We start from the raw sequence: 8,954 nt of genomic DNA, 5'->3' as shown, positions 1-8,954 counted from the left end.
AAATTGAGCAGATCTACCTGCTAATAGTGATAAATTAGCTATTTGGATCACCTAGACATGATATATAACCACCCAAATGACTAGCCTTTCAAAGAGAGTATAGCATCTTGAATCTATAATGTTTGCTTTATATTCACTCATTCCTTTCCACTATGACATGAAATGTTTTGTTTGGATCAGTTCTTTTATTTCCAAGCCCTCATATCCATCAGTTCTCTGCGCTAGTCAGGGTTTTAGTGAGGTAGGACTGTATTTGTGCTGTCACGCAGTTATTCGCTATGACAGATGGTCTCTTGGCTGGATACGCTTCTCAGAGAGCGCCAGTCTTAGCTGAGCTCTTCCACTCAGTGTTGCACGCCTGACAGCGCCTGAGGGAATCAGGACACACCAGTTATGACAGGGATAGAGGAAGAGTCCAGACATTTCACACCCTGCAAAGAGACGCCCTGTTCAGCCAGACCCGGTGGAACATGGCTCAGCTACAAAGGGACATCACATTGGGCTTGTTTAAAGATCAAGACAAGTCTGAAAGTCTGTGCGGTGTAGATTAGAGTAACAGTGTCCGCTTCCAAACTACCACCATGACCGCTCAGACTTTGGTCATTTTGAAGTGGAAATTAGACTTCCCCATTGTAGCAAGAGACTAGGAGAAATCTTTTACATTTTTCTTCAGAACTCACAGACTAATGGCTATATCCTCCACTGTGATATGCTATACTGTATTTCAGCTGTTTTAAACATTTTTATGCACATTATACACATTAGAGTCATTACATGTTTGTATACTTTAAAAAAATATACATTACACTGCAAGACCATTTAACCCTATAAAGCCTACTTTATCATATTTGATACACAATTTTCGAAGGCCTCTAAATTATCAACAAAACTTTGCTGAAAAAACTGTTGTATTTTACTTGATTTACTTGCAGTTTATTACTTGCTTATCCATTATTTTTTAGAAAAATCTATGTTAAAATGTGAGTGTTAAATATGATACAGTGAGGAACATTTATTTGTTCATCTCTCAATCATCACTGTATTGCAGTGCATTATATGGTTTCCCCTCCAGAATTAAAACTACATAAAAGCATTATATCATCTTACTAAGACATATTATTGGCAAATATGAGTGACAATTGATATTTATATGCATTTTATGTAAGTAGTCTGCTATACTGTTAGATCTCATTGATGTACATTACAAGCTATCAGAATTAATCTTACTTTTCTACCATATAAATATCAGAAACTGAACAAAATTGCATATTTCTGTATTAAATTAAGGTGTTTTACCTCCTCGAGTATGAGCTCCATATTCTCACTATGTCATACTATATGAGCCATAAAAACCTGATGCAAACAAAAACACGTGCAAAATAAATATATTTTCAGTTATAGTCTGAAGGTTATCCATTAAACTGTTAATTGATTATTATTTCATATGTCAGGCTTTACAGGGTTAAAGTGTTTGAGAAAAACTGCAGTTATGGGACCTATGATATATACTTATGTATATATGAGTTTGAGTTCATATTGAAATTTCAGATTTTTGATTGCAGATTTTGGTATCTTGTAAATTTGAACAGTTTGAGACATTGTTGGTCTTTGTCTCAAGAGAAACTTTTGAGATGCAAAAGGTTTAAGAAAAAGGATGAACTCAGGAAGAACTTTTGTGGCTTTTGAAGCTTGAAAGCTTCAGTTGTTGTTCATTATAATTGCATAGAGACCTGTTGTGTTTCATGGGGAAAAAATCATACAGGTGAGTAAGCAATGCCAGAATTTCATTTTTGGGTTCCTTTGAAGTAGCCCTTTTTTTCAGTCACAGTACTTAGAAGTATGAAAGTGTGCGTATCGTGCAGCATGTTTGTGATTTGATGGTTGATGGAGTCTCTTCCAGTAAGGTCACTTTATATTCACATCACACAGTACAGCTTGATTAATGGAGAGGCTGAGGAATGGATTCTTTAATTTGATTAATTAGGCTCAAGACCTTGTCTGCAGAGGTCTGATGAGAATTGAATATAAGCATTCTGAAGGGGCTGGAAACCAGCATTAAGGGATCGTTATATATGGAATAAATGAACATTATGTGTCAATCAGGAAACTCAGTGAACGAAGGAGAGGCTAATGGGTTTGATTACAAGCAACCCCATTAAAACTTTTGTCCCAGTTTGGTCCCATGTGCATGAAGAGATTAGTGACTGGACACGGCTAATGCAGTATCATTATCCTGATAAAGAAAGCTTAATATCATGATGGGCTAGTGATGCCACAATTATCTTTATTAACACAGCTTAATGCTCATTGGTTTAAACAACCATGATGTCACATATACAGTTGCAAAAAAAAAGTGTGTGAACCACTTGCAGAATCTGTGAAAATGTGAATAATTTTAACAAAATAAAGGGGATAATACAAAATGCATGTTATTTTTTATTTAGTACTCTCCTGAGTAAGATATTTTACATAAAAGATATTTACATATAATCCACAAGACAAAAAAATAGCTGAATTTATTAAAATAACCCCATTCATAAGTATGTGAACCACTGATTCTTAATACTGTGTGTGGTTACCTGGATGAACTATGACTGTATGTTTGTTTTGTGATGGTTCTTCATGAGTCTCTTGTTTGTTCTGAACAGTTAAATTGAGCTCTGTTCTTCAGAAAAATTCTCCAGGTCCTGCAGATTCTTCAGTTTTCCACCATCTTTTGCATATTTGAACCCTTTACGGCAGTGACTGAGGACAACTGAGGGACTCAAACACAACTAATAAAAAAGGTTCAAACATTCACTGATGCTCCAGAAGAAAACACGATGCATTGAGAGTCGGGGAGTGATAAGAAGTGGCATTACACGTGTAATACAAGATAAACACTTTAATAATAATAATCACAGAGAATACACAAGGGAAGAAACTCATACCACTCTTGATAATGATGAAAACCAACAAAGGAATGAACAAAACAGGGAGTACTTATACACAGAAGACTTAACTAGATACATGTGGGATTAATAAGTAACCTAGGTGACAAACAAGGAGAACTTACTAACTATAGAAATGAGAACTGAACTGAAAAGAAAGATAGGAATATGAACATAATCACAATGAAACACAACATAATCCTCCCCCCTCCCACAAGAAGCATCCTTGCACCATAACGACATGGAGACATGGAGGAAGACATGGATCCCTTATGGACCTCTTAAGTGGAGCCTTGGAGCTGATGGTCCAGAGTGACATTGCAGGCCAGAAAGTCCTAGGTGATGTTGCAGGCTTGAGTGAACGAGGCAAAGACGGGGGCCAGACAGAATGGGGTGACACTGGAGCAAGTGAGGACCAAGGCGGAACCGGAAGGAAGGAGGAGCTCGGAGGAGCTGAAGGGGTGGAGGGCTGGGGTGCAGCTGGAGGCCCGGAAGTCTGCGGCAAAACCAGAGTGATGATGAACCAAGGTGAAGCCAGAGGGACAAGGGAGCCCGGTGGAGCCTGAGGGATGGTGGACCACAGCGGAGCTGAGGGAGCATAGAGCCGAGACAGGGCCAAAGGGCTGACAGGCCGAGATGGAGTAATAGGCCTGGAGGCCCAAAGTGAAGCCATGGAGCTGGCTACGCTATGAAATTGATGAGCTAGCCCTTCCCTACTGGCTCTATGGTGGACTGTCTCACCGGCGCTAACTCAGTGATGGACCTGGCAATCGACTCCAGCCTCGGGATGGATGCGGTGATCGACTCTGTCTCTGGGTTGGACTCAGACTCTGGTTCCATGGAGGGCATGGAAGTCATCTCTGGGTCCACTCCAGAACCGCTGTTTGAAAGTTTCATCGTCCCAGTGTGCCTCGTGATAGTGTTCCGGTACTCCTCCACATAATCCTCTAGAGACCGGCCGTTCTGTGAAAAGCAGTCCATAAAATACTCATTTGTTGAAGGTCGGTTCTTCCGTCATGTATATGGTGGTATTAAGAAGTTGCATGATGCAGGTAATCCAAGATAAACACTTTAATAATAATAATCATAGAGAATACACAAGGGAATAAACTCTTACCACTCTAGATAACGACGAGAACCAACAAAAGATTGAACAAAACAAAGTAATTATACACAGAGGACTTAACTAGATACATGTGGGATTAATTAGTAACCTAGGTGACAAACAAGGAGAACTAAACTATAGAAATGAGAACTGAACTGAAAGGAAACATAGGAATATGAACACAAACAGAATAAAAAATAACATAACCCTGACAGATCTATTGTTCTCTTTAAAAAAAAAAAAAAATTAAAACTCTGATATCATGTTTTTATGTTTAAATTATGTGTGGATTTTCCCAAACTCTCTGACAGTAAAAATTATTGATAATCACGTCTTTCGAATGGAATTGGTGTCTTGTTCATTTTATGTATTAACATAAAAAAACAACAGATTAATGTTTATTAGTAACACAGCACAAGAGGGATGAATCACGCGATATCTGCCTTTGATCCCGTAGGTGTCTGATCCACTAGGAAGAGAACTGTCCATCTTGGCTGCACTTTTTACATGAACAAGCAAATTTAAAACGTGACAGTACTCAATGGGCCATGGCGGATTGGCCTCCGTGGCCTTGACACTAGGCTCGGCCACAATGGCTGGAGACATGACAAGACAATGAGAGCGGGCAAATGACTGGTCAGGGGCTGGAGCCTTCACTGGACTCTAGTCAGGGGTTGGAGCCTTCACTGGACTCTAGTCAGGGGTTGGAGCCTGCACTGGAGTCTAGTCAGGGGTTGGAGCCTGCACTGGACTCTGGTCAGGGGTTGGAGCCTTCACTGGACTCTAGTCAGGGGTTGGAGCCTGCACTGGACTCTGGTCAGGGGCTGGAGCCTTCACTGGACTCTGGTCAGGGGTTGGAGCCTGCACTGGACTCTGGTCAGGGGTTGGAGCCTGCACTGGACTCTGGTCAGGGGCTGGAGCCTTCACTGGACTCTAGTCAGGGGTTGGAGCCTGCACTGGACTCTGGTCAGGGGTTGGAGCCTTCACTGGACTCTAGTCAGGGGTTGGAGCCTTCACTGGACTCTAGTCAGGGGTTGGAGCCTTCACTGGACTCTAGTCAGGGGTTGGAGCCTGCACTGGACTCTGGTCAGGGGTTGGAGCCTTCACTGGACTCTAGTCAGGGGTTGGAGCCTGCACTGGACTCTGGTCAGGGGCTGGAGCCTTCACTGGACTCTAGTCAGGGGTTGGAGCCTGCACTGGACTCTGGTCAGGGGCTGGAGCCTTCACTGGACTCTAGTCAGGGGTTGGAGCCTGCACTGGATTCTGGTTAGGGGCTGGAGTCTGTACTGGACTCTGATCAGGGGCTGGAGCCTTCACTGGACTCTGGTCAGGGGCTGGAGTCTGTACTGGACTCTGGTCAGGGGCTGGAGTCTGTACTGGACTCTGGTCAGGGGCTGGAGCCTGCACTGGACTCTGGCCAGGGGCTGGAGTCTGCACTGGTTTCGGATATACTTATTCGCTTGCCTACTGCTTTCCCCCTATATAGTAGGTAAGTAGGCATATTCGGACGCACTTTAAGTAGACGCACGTACGAATCTCGCGAGAATTAGTACGTCACCCAGGTAATTCTCGCCTACTCTTTTTTTAATACTAAGGATTCGGACATACTTATTCGCTCGCCTACTGCTTTTCCCCTACTATGTAGTAGAGAGGTAGGCGGTTTCAGATGCAGCCAGGGTTTAAATACATAGGGACTACTCAAAGTAATGAGACAGCTGACATGACTAACGAGGTAATGGATGAACAACAGGTGATAGAAATCAAACATGAACTTAAAACAGTGAAACTAATCTAGAAACTCAGACAAGAACAGAAAAGACAGCTTCTAAACGTGAACAAGCAAATTCAAAACGTGTCAAGTAGCCTAGTAGTGACTGAGTAGATGTTTTTATGAGCAGTAGGATAACCATATTCAGCCGAAACACAACCAAAACAATGTTCTTTTGCACACATGCATTTTTTTTTGTTTGTTTGTTTTTTGGCTAGAGGGCCAAAATCATTTCCATTACCATTCCTATATTTGCTACTACATTTTTAAAATCATAAGTTAATCTCTTAACACTAGTAAACACTAATGAGACCTTATAGTAAAGTGTTACCAAGCATGCATTTACAAAATCAATGAATTTTCATTTCATGTTGACTTTAACTATTAATAAGCCTAATCTAGAATTTTAACTTGTATTCTCTAAAACTGTTTACTATGATTTTTTCCATAACAGAGTTGAACTACTGAGCTCGATAAGATCAACATAAGTGTCAAGATGTTTACATCATGTCTGCATGTAGCCATAAATTACTGTCTAGTAGAGTTCTGTGTTCTGTCACCGACTCTCACAAGGTAATTCTCAGCACAAATAATTTCAGGCACAGAGCCACAATGCTGTGTCTTGTTGGAAGTCCTTGACATGGAACCAGCTTCCACAGTCTACTGAATATAATCACTGCTGAGTGTAACCGTTTTAAGAGCAACTGCAATAATCCAGTATCAGGAGAAAGGATCCCCCAGTGAAAAGAAATGTGACAAGAACAGCATGAACAGGGGGAAGGTTATATCTTTTGGTTTAAAAGGGAAAATATTCTGTAAGCAGCATTGTGAAACTGTGCAGTTGATTTTTCTGTCTGAAAATTACCAAAACTTTACTAAAATGAAAAAATAAATAAATAAATCGAATTAAAAATATTAACAAAAACTATAATGGTATATATCAATACTAAAATGACACTGGTGTAAACAAATGAAGTCAGGTTGATTCTGTCTTAGGAAATAACATAAATAAAATATTTTTAAAAAATATTAATATTAATAAGATAATATAAATTCCAGTTCAATGTTACCACATGAATCTAAATACTATAAGTTCTAAACTGTAATTTTCAACTTCGTGTTTGCCTTAGTTATAATTGGTCTCTACTTGTATAAAGGATTAAAAAGTATTCCATAAAAAGAACTGCACAGTCTCCCTTGAAGGCAGTTTAAATGATTGGCTTTTTATTATAGATGATTGCATAACAGCCGTCTTCAGTTGAAATGGGCCCGAGGTAAAGCTTTATGATTTAGACTCCAATTAAATTACCTCACTCACACTGACAGATGAACTCAGATCACGACCTTGTGAGATATTTTGAAGGAATGGAACCGCAATGTCAAAGTTCAGATACGGCACGGCTAATGTGTTTGACACTATGGACAGTGAGTCTTGTCTCTTAATTAATTTCCTTCGTCTGACCCGTCTACACTTATGATTACAGACACTGCTGGACATTTTATCCTTATAAAATGAAGCTTAAAGGGACAGTACAGTACAATTGTGTCATCATTTACTCAGCCATGTCTTTTGAAACTTTTCTTTCTTTCGTCGGTAGAACACAAAAGGAGTTCTTTGTAGCTGTAAAAATATAATCAGATTTATACATTTTCTAAAAAAATATTTTAGTGGTAGTTGCCTGTGCGTTGTTATTTGGTTGTTAAATGTTCTGAATGTTTTTTTTAGCATTCTGTTGTGCTGTTCCCAGCTAACAAAACTATGTCCTAAGAATGTTTTGCTAAAGGCCTAGCTATACTTTTCACACAGCTTTCAAAGTATATTCGACCGAGGCTGGACATGTTCGACACATGCGCAATACAATTGCTTTTTTTCTCTACAAGACATCAGAGGGCAGCACTGAGTTGTATCATTTACAGGTCATTCGCTCAGAAAAATAGAAGAAGAAAAGTAGCGGATCAACCATTGCATGCAAAGATTACAACAAGAACCAAAACAAAACGATGTAGAATTACTGTATATGCTGCTTTGTTTACTGTTCTTGGAGCAGCATGTTGTTTTGTATTGCTCTTTCCGCACTCTTCTTTGACTACTGCACAATACATCACAACTGCTTATTGCCACCTAGTGGACTCTTCTGTCTAAAAATTCATCTTTTCCACGCGGACACAAAAACCGGACCTTCCTGATGACGAAAATTACGTCACATGGACAGTGCACGGACTGTTGTGGAATGCGCATTGCTGAAGTATACTTTGGGCTTAACGTTCCCCTTAAGTTATATGAAAGCTATATTTGAATGTTCTCTGAATGTTTAAAACATCCAGATTTTGAAACGTTTTAAAAATATTTGTTTTTGGTTATGTGAATGTTAAGGGAACATTCCATTTTATCATTGTGCAAACATTATGAGAGAACATTCAAAAGTAACAAGTAAAACATTTAAAAAAACATTTGATAAACATCCAACTAAAACATTTAATAATTAACTGAGTAAATCAATATTAACATTCTAGTAGCTACTATTAACTAACAAGAAGAAACTGATTAACAAATTAGTTTTTTAGAACAGTATTCTAAAGTGTTACCAAATATTTAGTAGTGCGTAAGTTGTAACTTTACGTCAAACTAGGCCAAATTGTAACTTACGCACAGCTGGTGCAGCTGTTATCATTACTGGAGGAGTGTTTGTTCATAAAGCCCAAAGTATAGTTCACTTTTTACGCATACGCGAGGGTCAGTATACAGTGTGCGCAATGCGAATTTCGTCTTCAGAAGAGTAGGCGCGTACTGTACGCGCACAGCTGGATTTTTGTACTTGTACGCGCAGGCCGCACATGCGCATTTAATTTTTTTTGCAGTAATTAGTTTATCCACAAGGTGGCAACCATGCCCTGGGGGCGTCGATTCACAAGGTAGTCAAAGAAAAACTGCATAAACACAGCAGACCGGAACACATGCAAACTAAAGCAACGATGGAGGCCTACATAGACAAGAGATTGTGCGAAGAGGTTAGAAAGTACCCTCATTTGTACAACTCTAGCATGAAAGAATACAAATATGTTTACATGGGTTGTAACTCATGGGGAGAGATTGCTCAAACCTGCGCATGCGTCGAATGCCTGTGTATGTGTACAAGTCAAGTGAAGTATA

This window comes from Ctenopharyngodon idella, chromosome 24, assembly GCF_019924925.1.
Source record: "Ctenopharyngodon idella isolate HZGC_01 chromosome 24, HZGC01, whole genome shotgun sequence".
Classification (NCBI taxonomy): Eukaryota; Metazoa; Chordata; class Actinopteri; order Cypriniformes; family Xenocyprididae; genus Ctenopharyngodon; species Ctenopharyngodon idella.
The sequence above is the reverse complement of the archived record's forward strand: the minus strand, read 5'-3'. Positions refer to the sequence as shown.